The sequence below is a fragment of the Triturus cristatus genome, chromosome 12, assembly GCF_964204655.1.
Source record: "Triturus cristatus chromosome 12, aTriCri1.1, whole genome shotgun sequence".
Lineage (NCBI taxonomy): Eukaryota > Metazoa > Chordata > Amphibia > Caudata > Salamandridae > Triturus > Triturus cristatus.
In genome coordinates this window covers 727,942,573-727,955,809 of record NC_140595.1, presented here as the reverse complement: position 1 = coordinate 727,955,809, position 13,237 = coordinate 727,942,573, and the positions used below count along the sequence as shown (strand labels likewise).

At 40.0% G+C, this 13,237-nt stretch overlaps 3 non-coding genes across 3 annotated transcripts; all 3 read right to left on the bottom strand.

The window, feature by feature from the left end:
• Positions 1–2,906: 2,906 nt before the first annotated feature.
• On the bottom strand, positions 2,907–2,988 carry TRNAS-AGA (transfer RNA serine (anticodon AGA)). Its single transcript has one exon. It is a non-coding gene; the product is annotated as a tRNA-Ser (tRNA).
• A 3,939-nt stretch (positions 2,989–6,927) lies between these two features.
• TRNAS-AGA (transfer RNA serine (anticodon AGA)) lies at positions 6,928–7,009 on the bottom strand. Its single transcript has one exon. It is a non-coding gene; the product is annotated as a tRNA-Ser (tRNA).
• Positions 7,010–10,931: 3,922 nt separating this feature from the next.
• On the bottom strand, positions 10,932–11,013 carry TRNAS-AGA (transfer RNA serine (anticodon AGA)). Its single transcript has one exon. It is a non-coding gene; the product is annotated as a tRNA-Ser (tRNA).
• Positions 11,014–13,237: the final 2,224 nt, after the last annotated feature.

The window sequence follows — 13,237 nt, the reverse complement described above, 5'->3', positions numbered from 1 at the left end:
AGATTCAGTCCTGGGACAGTTCTTGGAAACAAGTGAGTAAATTCGTTTTAGTTACTGTTGTGATTTTTAAGCAATATTTTGCTATTTTAAAAGTTGACACTTAGAAACTTTTGCTGATCAAATTACCAATGTTATCCTATGGAAGGAAATTCACTTAGCAGGTAAGTGGGGTTATGGTTACTTTTTCTAGGTCAGTGTTGGATCCTAGATCCAGCACTACTGTATCACCTGTAAGCAGTTGAGAAACTGCGTTTAAGTTATACAGGCAATTTTTAAGGAATATTTACATGTCTGCAAAATCGACACTTAGAAGAAATTTCACAGAAAAACAGTCAATGGTTTCCTATGGAAGAAAATTCAAGTTACGGGCAAAGTACGTTCTCGTTACTTTTGTAATCCAGTGCTGGGCTCCTAGGCTCAGTACTGGGACATCTATCTAAAACAGGTAAACAATTACGTTTTCACAGTTGGTACGATTTTTAAAGAATATTTGTAAGTTTCAAAAATCGACACTTAGAAAATTTTCAGCAAAAAGCAGGCAATGATATCCCATGGAAGGAAATTCGAGTTACTGGTAAGTACGGTTAAAATTACTTTTCAGGGTCAGTACTGAGCTCCAAGATGCAGCACTGAGGTCTCTCCTGATAACGGGTGAGTAAATCAGAATTCGTTGTCCGGCTGATTTTAGATGAATATTTTAAAGTTCCAAAACTCCACACCACTTAGAAGAATTTCCAAGTGAAACCACTCAATGTTAGCCTATGGAAGAAAAGTGAGTTATCGGCTTTTAGGTAAGTACTCGACTGGCAGAGTTATGGTTCTGGGCATAGACTCAGGGGTCTCCCAGGGGAGTCCCAGCCTACTTGCCAAGCCTTAAACTCCCCTTTTATTACATATAATTTACCCCTAAGGTAGGCCCTAGGTAGTCCTAGGTGCATGATGCTATGTAAGTAAAAAATAAGATATGTACTTTGGTGGTTCGCATGTCCTGTAAGTACCAAACAGTCTATTTCATTTTTCACTACTGTGAGGTCTACCCCTCTCATTGGTTAGCTCTGGGTATTCCCCTATACTTTTTATTTGGTAATTCCATATCGGAGAGGAGTAGCTTTATTTATTTATTGAAAATCCTACTTACTGGTGAGGTTGGATTTAACTTTACTATTTTAGAAATGCCACTTTTAGAGAGTGAATATTTCTCTGCACTTACTGCTCTATTTGCCTTAAACCTGGCCCCAATACACGTCTGGATTGGGCTGGGTGACAGCAAAATGTGTGCCTTCCCTCTAGAGAGCCACAACACAGGTCACTCAACTGCACCTGGGGGGTGTGCTCCGCTCCCCCTCCACCCCCAATAGGTTCAAGAACGATAATTTATGTAAGTAAATACATTATAGCTACAGCTTATAATCATGCGAGTTTAAATCATTTGTTGTTAGATGGTTTAAATATTTGAAAGGATCTGTTTTTAATAGACATTTTACAAAAACTACTGGTACATTTGCTAATTCTGTAAAATTAACACCCAACTGCCATGACATTGCCAATCACAATGCCGTGACTCGGATTCCAACCGAGGTTGCTGCGGCCACAACGCAGAGTACTAACCACTATACGATCACGGCGAGCTACTTGGGCTCAACGACAAACAGTGACATGGAGAATTTATAATTCGGAACACTCAGGGCTGTTCCTGTGATAGGCTGGATGTATTCATTGCTTCCTCATTCCTCATTCAGAGGCTGCGTCTCCTCAGTGGTTGATAGGCTGAAACCGTTTCCTGGCCGCCTGCTTGTGAAATGCCAGGAGTCAAAGATCACACATTACACTTGCGGACCTGTGATGGGACACCAATGCAGAGAAACCCACCTGGAACAGACCTTCTATTCTGTCTATTAGACCTGCATCTTCCCTGCACCTTTCAAGCCATTTGTATGTGAAGCAAGAAAGAGTTAGAGAGTGATCCATCTACACTTTTATAGGGAGGTTGTCGCCGTGAGCTCCTCCCAGCTAATCACACGAACAGCAGAAAAGCAAGATAAATACACAGTTGAGGGGTGGGCTGCATGGTTATGTTTTTGAGTAATTATTGAAACTGACCTCAGTGGCTCATTAGCAGAGCTGCGGCTAATGACTGGTGCCAAATCATGATGAAGCAAGCACCATGGCTCGTAGGGGACCCACAACACGCTTTTCTTAGTTCACTGAATTAAAGTATAAACTTCCGCCGTGTGTGAGTGGTAAAGGCTTGTTAATATGGTTCCTTTTCCAATTCAAGTCTGACAACAAGAGGCAGGAACCACGTGGCTTTGGAAGCTCAGGAAAGTAGCCACCAACCACAGAGAAAGAGAAAACTGGCAGTATGAGAGGTGGAGAAAACAGGAGCGGGAGCAAGGAGCTCAAATGAGATTAATGGCATTTAAATAGAGCACGTAAAGGAACAGTTACACAGCTAAGAAATGGGAAAGACAGACTAGGGAAAAAAACACAGAAAGAGCCTGTAGATGAAATTCTCTTCCTGGGACAGCAGGTTAAGAGATATTACACATGGAGAGGTTAAGCATGTAACACGGGGGAGAATAAAAAAGAAAATGCAGTTTTATGAAGTGTGTTTGCCAATCCAGCCAGCACTTTTGTTCTATTTCTCTCTTTGCGTCTTTTATTGGTAAAGTAACTTTCAAGTGCATGCGCAGGTATGAATGAGAGAGCAACGGTATAATAATTTGAAGCGTTTACACCAGTGCTAAAGTAGGAATGAGGTGTAGCAAAGACATGAAAGAGGTAGCGATAACAAATATGTGGAGAGGCAATAGTGACACAAAAATAAGCCACCTATTTATAAAACTGAAATGGAAGAAATACTAAATGTTAACTTCTGAAATTGTAGCCCATAATAAAAAGATTCTATTTGTTGGCAGGATTCGAACCTGCGCGGGGATACCCCAATGGATTTCTAGTCCATCACCTTAACCACTCGGCCACAACAACTTACTGTTAGCTGCATACAAATATTTTGTTTGAAAGTTTTGAAGTTTTCCCACATCAAAGTACTGATATTCTGCAATGCGCTTTTTAAAAACAATGTTTTTTTCATCATGCACGTTCTGTCCTAAAAACAAAAATTGCATGAGTATATCTCTGGATCTGTAAAAGGATACGTTCGCATTCAAACTCTGTTGTGGCACTCAATTTTTTGGACCCTGTTGCTCTCTGTTTTTGCGCTGCTTTTAGTCTACGACCCATATTACAATAGTCAACCATCTCTGAGTATTTGGGACTCCTTTGTAAGTGCCTTATCTTTAATCCTTGAAAAGCTCTATAATAAAGGGGTCTGTCAAAGATTGCTTGAATGGAAGATAAAAGAAGGCCCACTTGTCTCACCAAATGCAGTAGAGAAACCTGATGTTTTACTCATGTTATCCTTAGTTCATTTTTGTTAGACCTGGCATCCTTAAGGTGGCCTACCAGCAACCTTTTTGCTTTTCACCTCACGTTTTGCTGTGTCTTTATGTTGGCCTTAGGACTCTAATCCCTTTATCACTACTGTGAGAAAGTGGCTCTGTATATACTGTTCCCAAATAGGTACAGTGTGCACAGAATCCCCAGTCCCCAGAGGTTTGGCAGAGGCTAAAGTTAGATATAACTTTACTCTCTAAAGTGGTAGCTTGCCGAGCAGTAAGGCAGTATCAGAGTACAGTGTAAAACATTTGTTGTACACACTCAGTCAGCAAATGGTCTCACACACTCAAGAACTGAACTTTAGGCCATTGGTTTGCATAAAAAAGATATTGTTGTTTTATTTTAGAACCAACAATAGGTATCAAAATATACTTTCTGAGAATGAGATGCTTTAGTTAAATACTTTGCAATAGGCAATTGACTTTTGCAGGTAATAGTTACAGTTTATTGCAATAGGCAACACAATTTGAATCACAATAAAACATTGAGCTCAATGGGAATTTTAAGTTATATGCAATTAATTACTTTCAGGATTACTTTTCTAAATCCAGGACTGGATCCTAGATTCAGTCCTGGATCAGTTCTTGGAAACAAGTGAGTAAATTCGTTTTAGTTACTGTTGTGATTTTTAAGCAATATTTTGCTCTTTTAAAAGTTGACACTTAGAAACTTTTGCTGATCAAATTACCAATGTTATCCTATGGAAGGAAATTCACTTAGCAGGTAAGTGGGGTTATGGTTACTTTTTCTAGGTCAGTGTTGGATCCTAGATCCAGCACTACTGTACCACTTGTAAGCAGTTGAGAAACTGCGTTTAAGTTATACAGGCGATTTTTAAGGAATATTTAAATGTTTCCAAAATCGACACTTAGAAGAAATTTCACAGAAAAATAGTCAATGGTTTTCTATGGAAGAAAATTCAAGTTACGGGTAAAGTACGTTCTCGTTACTTTTGTAATCCAGTGCTGGGCTCCTAGGCTCAGTACTGGGACATCTATCTAAAACAGGTCAACAATTACGTTTTCACAGTTGGTACGATTTTTAAAGAATATTTGTAAGTTTCAAAAATCGACACTTAGAACATTTTTAGCAAAAAGCAGGCAATGATATCCCATGGAAGGAAATTCGAGTTACTGGTAAGTACGGTTAAAATTACTTTTCAGGGTCAGTACTGAGCTCCAAGATGCAGCACTGAGGTCTCTCCTGATAACAGGTGAGTAAATCAGAATTCGTTGTTCGGCTGATTTTAGATGAATATTTTAAAGTTCCAAAACTCCACACCACTTAGAAGAATTTCCAAGTGAAACCACTCAATGTTAGCCTATGGAAGAAAAGTGGGTTATCGGCTTTTAGGTAAGTACTCGACTGGCAGAGTTATGGTTCTGGGCATAGACTCAGGGGTCTCCCAGGGGAGTCCCAGCCTACTTGCCAAGCCTTCAACTCCCCTTTTATTACATATAATTTACACCTAAGGTAGGCCCTAGGTAGTCCTAGGTGCATGATGCTATGTAAGTAAAAAATAAGATATGTACTTTGGTGGTTCGCGTGTCCTGTAAGTACCAAACAGTCTATTTCATTTTTCACTACTGTGAGGTCTACCCCTCTCATAGGTTAGCTCTGGGTATTCCCCTATACTTTTTATTTGGTAATTCCATATCGGAGAGGAGTAGCTTTATTTATTTATTGAAAATCCTACTTACTGGTGAGGTTGGATTTAACTTTACTATTTTAGAAATGCCACTTTTAGAGAGTGAACATTTCTCTGCACTTACTGCTCTATTTGCCTGAAACCTGGCCGCAATACACGTCTGGATTGGGCTGGGTGGCAGCAAAATTTGTGCCTTCCCTCTAGAGAACCACAACACAGGTCACTCAACTGCACCTGGGGGGTGAGCTCCGCTCCCCCTCCACCCCCAATAGGTTCAAGAACGATAATTTATGTAAGTAAATACATTATAGCTACAGCTTATAATCATGCGAGTTTAAATCATTTGTTGTTAGATGGTTTAAATATTTGAAAGGATCTGTTTTTAATAGACATTTTACAAAAACCACTAGTACATTTGCTAATTCTGTAAAATTATCACCCAACTGCCATGACATTGCCATCCACAATGCCGAGACATAGATTCGAAACGAGGTTGCTGCGGCCACAACGCAGAGTACTAACCACTATACGATCACGGCGAGCTACTTGGGCTCAACGACAAACGGTGACATGGAGAATTTATAATTCGGAACACTCAGGGCTGTTCCTGTGATAGGCTGGATGTATTCATTGCTTCCTCATTCCTCATTCAGAGGCTGCGTCTCCTCAGTGGTTGATAGGCTGAAACCGTTTCCTGCCCGCCTGCTTGTGAAATGCCAGGAGTCAAAGATCACACATTACACTTGCGGACCTGTGATGGGACACCAATGCAGAGAAACCCACCTGGCACAGACCTTCTATTCTCTCTGTTAGACCTGCATCTTCCCTGCACCTTTCAAGCCATTTGTATGTGAAGCAAGAAAGGGTTAGAGAGTGATCCATCTACACTTTTATAGGGAGGATGTCGCCGTGAGCTCCTCCCAGCTAATCACACGAACAGCAGAAAAGCAAGATAAATACACAGTTGAGGGGTGGGCTGCATGGTTATGTTTTTGAGTAAATATTGAAACTGACCTCAGTGGCTCATTAGCAGATCTGCGGCTAATGACTGGTGCCAAATCATGATGAAGCAAGCACCATGGCTCGTAGGGGACCCACAATACGCTTTTCTTAGCTTACTGAATTAAAGTATAAACTTCCGCCGTGTGTGAGTGGTAAAGGCTTGGTAATATGGTTCCTTTTCCAATTCAAGTCTGAAAACAAGAGGCAGGAACCACGTGGCTTTGGAAGCTCAGGAAAGTAGCCACCAACCACAGAGAAAGAGAAAACTGGCAGTATGAGAGGTGGAGAAAACAGGAGCGGGAGCAAGGAGCTCAAATGAGATTAATGGCATTTAAATAGAGCGCATAAAGGAACAGTTACACAGCTAAGAAATGGGAAAGACAGACTAGGGAGAAAAACACAGAAAGAGCCTGTAGATGAAATTCTCTTCCTGGGACAGCAGGTTGAGAGAAATTACACATGGAGAGGTTAAGCATGTAACACGGGGGAGAATAAAAAAGAAAATGCAGTTTTATGAATTGTGTTTGCCAATCCAGCCAGCACTTTTGTTCTATTTCTCTCTTTGCGTCTTTTATTGGTAAAGTAACTTTCAAGTGCATGCGCAGGTATGAATGAGAGAGCAACGGTATAATAATTTGAAGCGTTTACACCAGTGCTAAAGTAGGAATGAGGTGTAGCAAAGACAGGAAAGAGGTAGCGATAACAAATATGTGGAGAGGCAATAGTGACACAAAAATAAGCCACCTATTTATAAAACTGAAATGGAAGAAATACTAAAGGTTAACTTCTGAAATTGTAGCCGATAATAAAAAGATTCTCGTTGTTGGCAGGATTCGAACCTGCGCGGGGATACCCCAATGGATTTCTAGTCCATCGCCATAACCACTCGGCCACAACAACTTACTGTAAGCTGCATACAAATATTTTGTTTGAAAGTTTTGAAGTTTTCCCACATCAAAGTACTGATATTCTGCAATGCGCTTTTTAAAAACAATGTTTTTTTCATCATGCACGTTCTGTCCTAAAAACAAAAATTGCATGAGTATATCTCTGGATCTGTAAAAGGATACGCTTGCATTCAAACTCTCTTGTGGCACTCAATTTTTTGGACCCTGTTGCACTCTGTTTTTGCGCTGCTTTTAGTCTACGACCCATATTACAGAAGTCAACCATCTCTGAGTATTTGGGACTCCTTTGTAAGTGCCTTATCTTTAATCCTTGAAAAGCTCTATAATAAAGGGGTCTGTCAAAGATTGCTTGAATGGAAGATAAAAGAAGGCCCACTTGTCTCACCAAATGCAGTAGAGAAACCTGATGTTTTACTCATGTAATCCTTAGTTCATTTTTGTTAGACCTGGCATCCTTAAGGTGGCCTACCATCAACCTTTTCGCTTTTCACCTCACGTTTTGCTGTGTCTTTATGTTGGCCTTAGGACTCTAATCCCTTTATCACTACTGTGAGAAAGTGGCTCTGTATATACTGTTCCCAAATAGGTACAGTGTGCACAGAGTCCCCAGTCCCCAGAGGTTTGGCAGAGGCTAAAGTTAGATATAACCTTACTCTCTAAAGTGGTAGCTTGCCGAGCAGTAAGGCAGTATCAGAGTACAGTGTAAAACATTTGTTGTACACACTCAGTCAGCAAATGGTCTCACACACTCAAGAACTGAACTCTAGGCCATTGGTTAGCATAAAAAAGATATTGTTGTTTTATTTTAGAACCAACAATAGGTATCAAAATATACTTTCTCAGAATGAGATGCTTTAGTTAAATACTTTGCAATAGGCAATTGACTTTTGCAGGTAATAGTTACAGTTTATTGCAATAGGCAACACAATTTGAATCACAATAATACTTTGAGCTCAATGGGAATTTTAAGTTATATGCAATTAATTACTTTCAGGATTACTTTTCTAAATCCAGGACTGGATCCTAGATTCAGTCCTGGGACAGTTCTTGGAAACAAGTGAGTAAATTCGTTTTAGTTACTGTTGTGATTTTTAAGCAATATTTTGCTATTTTAAAAGTTGACACTTAGAAACTTTTGCTGATCAAATTACCAATGTTATCCTATGGAAGGAAATTCACTTAGCAGGTAAGTGGGGTTATGGTTACTAGATCCTAGATCCAGCACTACTGTACCACCTGTAAGCAGTTGAGAAACTGCGTTTAAGTTATACAGGCGATTTTTAAGGAATATTTACATGTTTGCAAAATCGACACTTAGAAGAAATTTCACAGAAAAACAGACAATGGTTTCCTACGGAAGAAAATTCAAGTTACGGGTAAAGTACGTTCTCGTTATTTTTGTAATCCAGTGCTGGGCTCCTAGGCTCAGTACTGGGACATCTATCTAAAACAGGTAAACAATTACGTTTTCACAGTTGGTACGATTTTTAAAGAATATTTGTAAGTTTCAAAAATCGACACTTAGAACATTTTCAGCAAAAAGCAGGCAATGATATCCCATGGAAGGAAATTCGAGTTACTGGTAAGTACGGTTAAAATTACTTTTCAGGGTCAGTACTGAGCTCCAAGATGCAGCACTGAGGTCTCTCCTGATAACAGGTGAGTAAATCAGAATTCGTTGTTCGGCTGATTTTAGATGAATATTTTAATGTTCCAAAACTCCACACCACTTAGAAGAATTTCCAAGTGAAACCACTCAATGTTAGCCTATGGAAGAAAAGTGGGTTATCGGCTTTTAGGTAAGTACTCGACTGGCAGAGTTATGGTTCTGGGCATAGACTCAGGGGTCTCCCAGGGGAGTCCCAGCCTACTTGCCAAGCCTTAAACTCCCCTTTTATTACATATAATTTACACCTAAGGTAGGCCCTAGGTAGTCCTAGGTGCATGATGCTATGTAAGTAAAAAATAAGATATGTACTTTGGTGGTTCGCGTGTCCTGTAAGTACCAAACAGTCTATTTCATTTTTCACTACTGTGAGGTCTACCCCTCTCATAGGTTAGCTCTGGGTATTCCCCTATACTTTTTATTTGGTAATTCCATATCGGAGAGGAGTAGCTTTATTTATTTATTGAAAATCCTACTTACTGGTGAGGTTGGATTTAACTTTACTATTTTAGAAATGCCACTTTTAGAGAGTGAACATTTCTCTGCACTTACTGCTCTATTTGCCTGAAACCTGGCCGCAATACACGTCTGGATTGGGCTGGGTGGCAGCAAAATTTGTGCCTTCCCTCTAGAGAGCCACAACACAGGTCACTCAACTGCACCTGGGGGGTGAGCTCCGCTCCCCCTCCACCCCCAATAGGTTCAAGAACGATAATTTATGTAAGTAAATACATTATAGCTACAGCTTATAATCATGCGAGTTTAAATCATTTGTTGTTAGATGGTTTAAATATTTGAAAGGATCTGTTTTTAATAGACATTTTACAAAAACCACTGGTACATTTGCTAATTCTGTAAAATTAACACCCAACTGCCGTGACATTGCCATCCACAATGCCGAGACATAGATTCGAACCGAGGTTGCTGCAGCCACAACGCAGAGTACTAACCACTATACGATCACGGCGAGCTACTTGGGCTCAACGACATACAGTGACATGGAGAATTTATAATTCGGAACACTCAGGGCTGTTCCTGTGATAGGCTGGATGTATTCATTGCTTCCTCATTCCTCATTCAGAGGCTGCGTCTCCTCAGTGGTTGATAGGCTGAAACCGTTTCCTGCCCGCCTGCTTGTGAAATGCCAGGAGTCAAAGATCACACAATACACTTGCGGACCTGTGATGGGACACCAATGCAGAGAAACCCACCTGGCACAGACCTTCTATTCTCTCTGTTAGACCTGCATCTTCCCTGCACCTTTCAAGCCATTTGTATGTGAAGCAAGAAAGAGTTAGAGAGTGATCCATCTACACTTTCATAGGGAGGATGTCGCCGTGAGCTCCTCCCAGCTAATCACACGAACAGCAGAAAAGCAAGATAAATACACAGTTGAGGGGTGGGTTGCATGGTTATGTTTTTGAGTAAATATTGAAACTGACCTCAGTGGCTCATTAGCAGAGCTGCGGCTAATGACTGGTGCCAAATCATGATGAAGCAAGCACCATGGCTCGTAGGGGACCCACAATACGCTTTTCTTAGCTTACTGAATTAAAGTATAAACTTCCGCCGTGTGTGAGTGGTAAAGGCTTGGTAATATGGTTCCTTTTCCAATTCAAGTCTGAAAACAAGAGGCAGGAACCACGTGGCTTTGGAAGCTCAGGAAAGTAGCCACCAACCACAGAGAAAGAGAAAACTGGCAGTAAGAGAGGTGGAGAAAACAGGAGCGGGAGCAAGGAGCTCAAATGAGATTAATGGCATTTAAATAGAGCGCATAAAGGAACAGTTACACAGCTAAGAAATGGGAAAGACAGACTAGGGAGAAAAACACAGAAAGAGCCTGTAGATGAAATTCTCTTCCTGGGACAGCAGGTTGAGAGAAATTACACATGGAGAGGTTAAGCATGTAACACGGGGGAGAATAAAAAAGAAAATGCAGTTTTATGAAGTGTGTTTGCCAATCCAGCCAGCACTTTTGTTCTATTTCTCTCTTTGCGTCTTTTATTGGTAAAGTAACTTTCAAGTGCATGCGCAGGTATGAATGAGAGAGCAACGGTATAATAATTTGAAGCGTTTACACCAGTGCTAAAGTAGGAATGAGGTGTAGCAAAGACAGGAAAGAGGTAGCGATAACAAATATGTGGAGAGGCAATAGTGACACAAAAATAAGCCACCTATTTATAAAACTGAAATGGAAGAAATACTAAAGGTTAACTTCTGAAATTGTAGCCGATAATAAAAAGATTCTCGTTGTTGGCAGGATTCGAACCTGCGCGGGGATACCCCAATGGATTTCTAGTCCATCGCCATAACCACTCGGCCACAACAACTTACTGTAAGCTGCATACAAATATTTTGTTTGAAAGTTTTGAAGTTTTCCCACATCAAAGTACTGATATTCTGCAATGCGCTTTTTAAAAACAATGTTTTTTTCATCATGCACGTTCTGTCCTAAAAACAAAAATTGCATGAGTATATCTCTGGATCTGTAAAAGGATACGCTTGCATTCAAACTCTCTTGTGGCACTCAATTTTTTGGACCCTGTTGCACTCTGTTTTTGCGCTGCTTTTAGTCTACGACCCATATTACAGAAGTCAACCATCTCTGAGTATTTGGGACTCCTTTGTAAGTGCCTTATCTTTAATCCTTGAAAAGCTCTATAATAAAGGGGTCTGTCAAAGATTGCTTGAATGGAAGATAAAAGAAGGCCCACTTGTCTCACCAAATGCAGTAGAGAAACCTGATGTTTTACTCATGTAATCCTTAGTTCATTTTTGTTAGACCTGGCATCCTTAAGGTGGCCTACCATCAACCTTTTCGCTTTTCACCTCACGTTTTGCTGTGTCTTTATGTTGGCCTTAGGACTCTAATCCCTTTATCACTACTGTGAGAAAGTGGCTCTGTATATACTGTTCCCAAATAGGTACAGTGTGCACAGAGTCCCCAGTCCCCAGAGGTTTGGCAGAGGCTAAAGTTAGATATAACCTTACTCTCTAAAGTGGTAGCTTGCCGAGCAGTAAGGCAGTATCAGAGTACAGTGTAAAACATTTGTTGTACACACTCAGTCAGCAAATGGTCTCACACACTCAAGAACTGAACTCTAGGCCATTGGTTAGCATAAAAAAGATATTGTTGTTTTATTTTAGAACCAACAATAGGTATCAAAATATACTTTCTCAGAATGAGATGCTTTAGTTAAATACTTTGCAATAGGCAATTGACTTTTGCAGGTAATAGTTACAGTGTATTGCAATAGGCAACACAATTTGAATCACAATAATACTTTGAGCTCAATGGGAATTTTAAGTTATATGCAATTAATTACTTTCAGGATTACTTTTCTAAATCCAGGACTGGATCCTAGATTCAGTCCTGGGACAGTTCTTGGAAACACGTGAGTAAATTCGTTTTAGTTACTGTTGTGATTTTTAAGCAATATTTTGCTATTTTAAAAGTTGACACTTAGAAACTTTTGCTGATCAAATTCCCAATGTTATCCTATGGAAGGAAATTCACTTAGCAGGTAAGTGGGGTTATGGTTACTTTTTCTAGGTCAGTGTTGGATCCTAGATCCAGCACTACTGTACCACCTGTAAGCAGTTGAGAAACTGCGTTTAAGTTATACAGGCGATTTTTAAGGAATATTTACATGTTTGCAAAATCGACACTTAGAAGAAATTTCACAGAAAAACAGTCAATGGTTTCCTACGGAAGAAAATTCAAGTTACGGGTAAAGTACGTTCTCGTTATTTTTGTAATCCAGTGCTGGGCTCCTAGGCTCAGTACTGGGACATCTATCTAAAACAGGTAAACAATTACGTTTTCACAGTTGGTACGATTTTAAAAGAATATTTGTAAGTTTCAAAAATCGACACTTAGAACATTTTCAGCAAAAAGCAGGCAATGATATCCCATGGAAGGAAATTCGAGTTACTGGTAAGTACGGTTAAAATTACTTTTCAGGGTCAGTACTGAGCTCCAAGATGCAGCACTGAGGTCTCTCCTGATAACAGGTGAGTAAATCAGAATTCGTTGTTCGGCTGATTTTAGATGAATATTTTAAAGTTCCAAAACTCCACACCACTTAGAAGAATTTCCAAGTGAAACCACTCAATGTTAGCCCATGGAAGAAAAGTGAGTTATCGGCTTTTAGGTACGTACTCGACTGGCAGAGTTATGGTTCTGGGCATAGACTCAGGGGTCTCCCAGGGGAGTCCCAGCCTACTTGCCAAGCCTTAAACTCCCCTTTTATTACATATAATTTACCCCTAAGGGAGGCCCTAGGTAGTCCTAGGTGCATGATGCTATGTAAGTAAAAAATAAGATATGTACTTTGGTGGTTCGCATGTCCTGTAAGTACCAAACAGTCTATTTCATTTTTCACTACTGTGAGGTCTACCCCTCTCATTGTTTAGCTCTGGGTATTCCCCTATACTTTTTATTTGGTAATTCCATATCGGAGAGGAGTAGCTTTATTTATTTATTGAAAATCCTACTTACTGGTGAGGTTGGATTTAACTTTACTATTTTAGAAATGCCACTTTTAGAGAGTG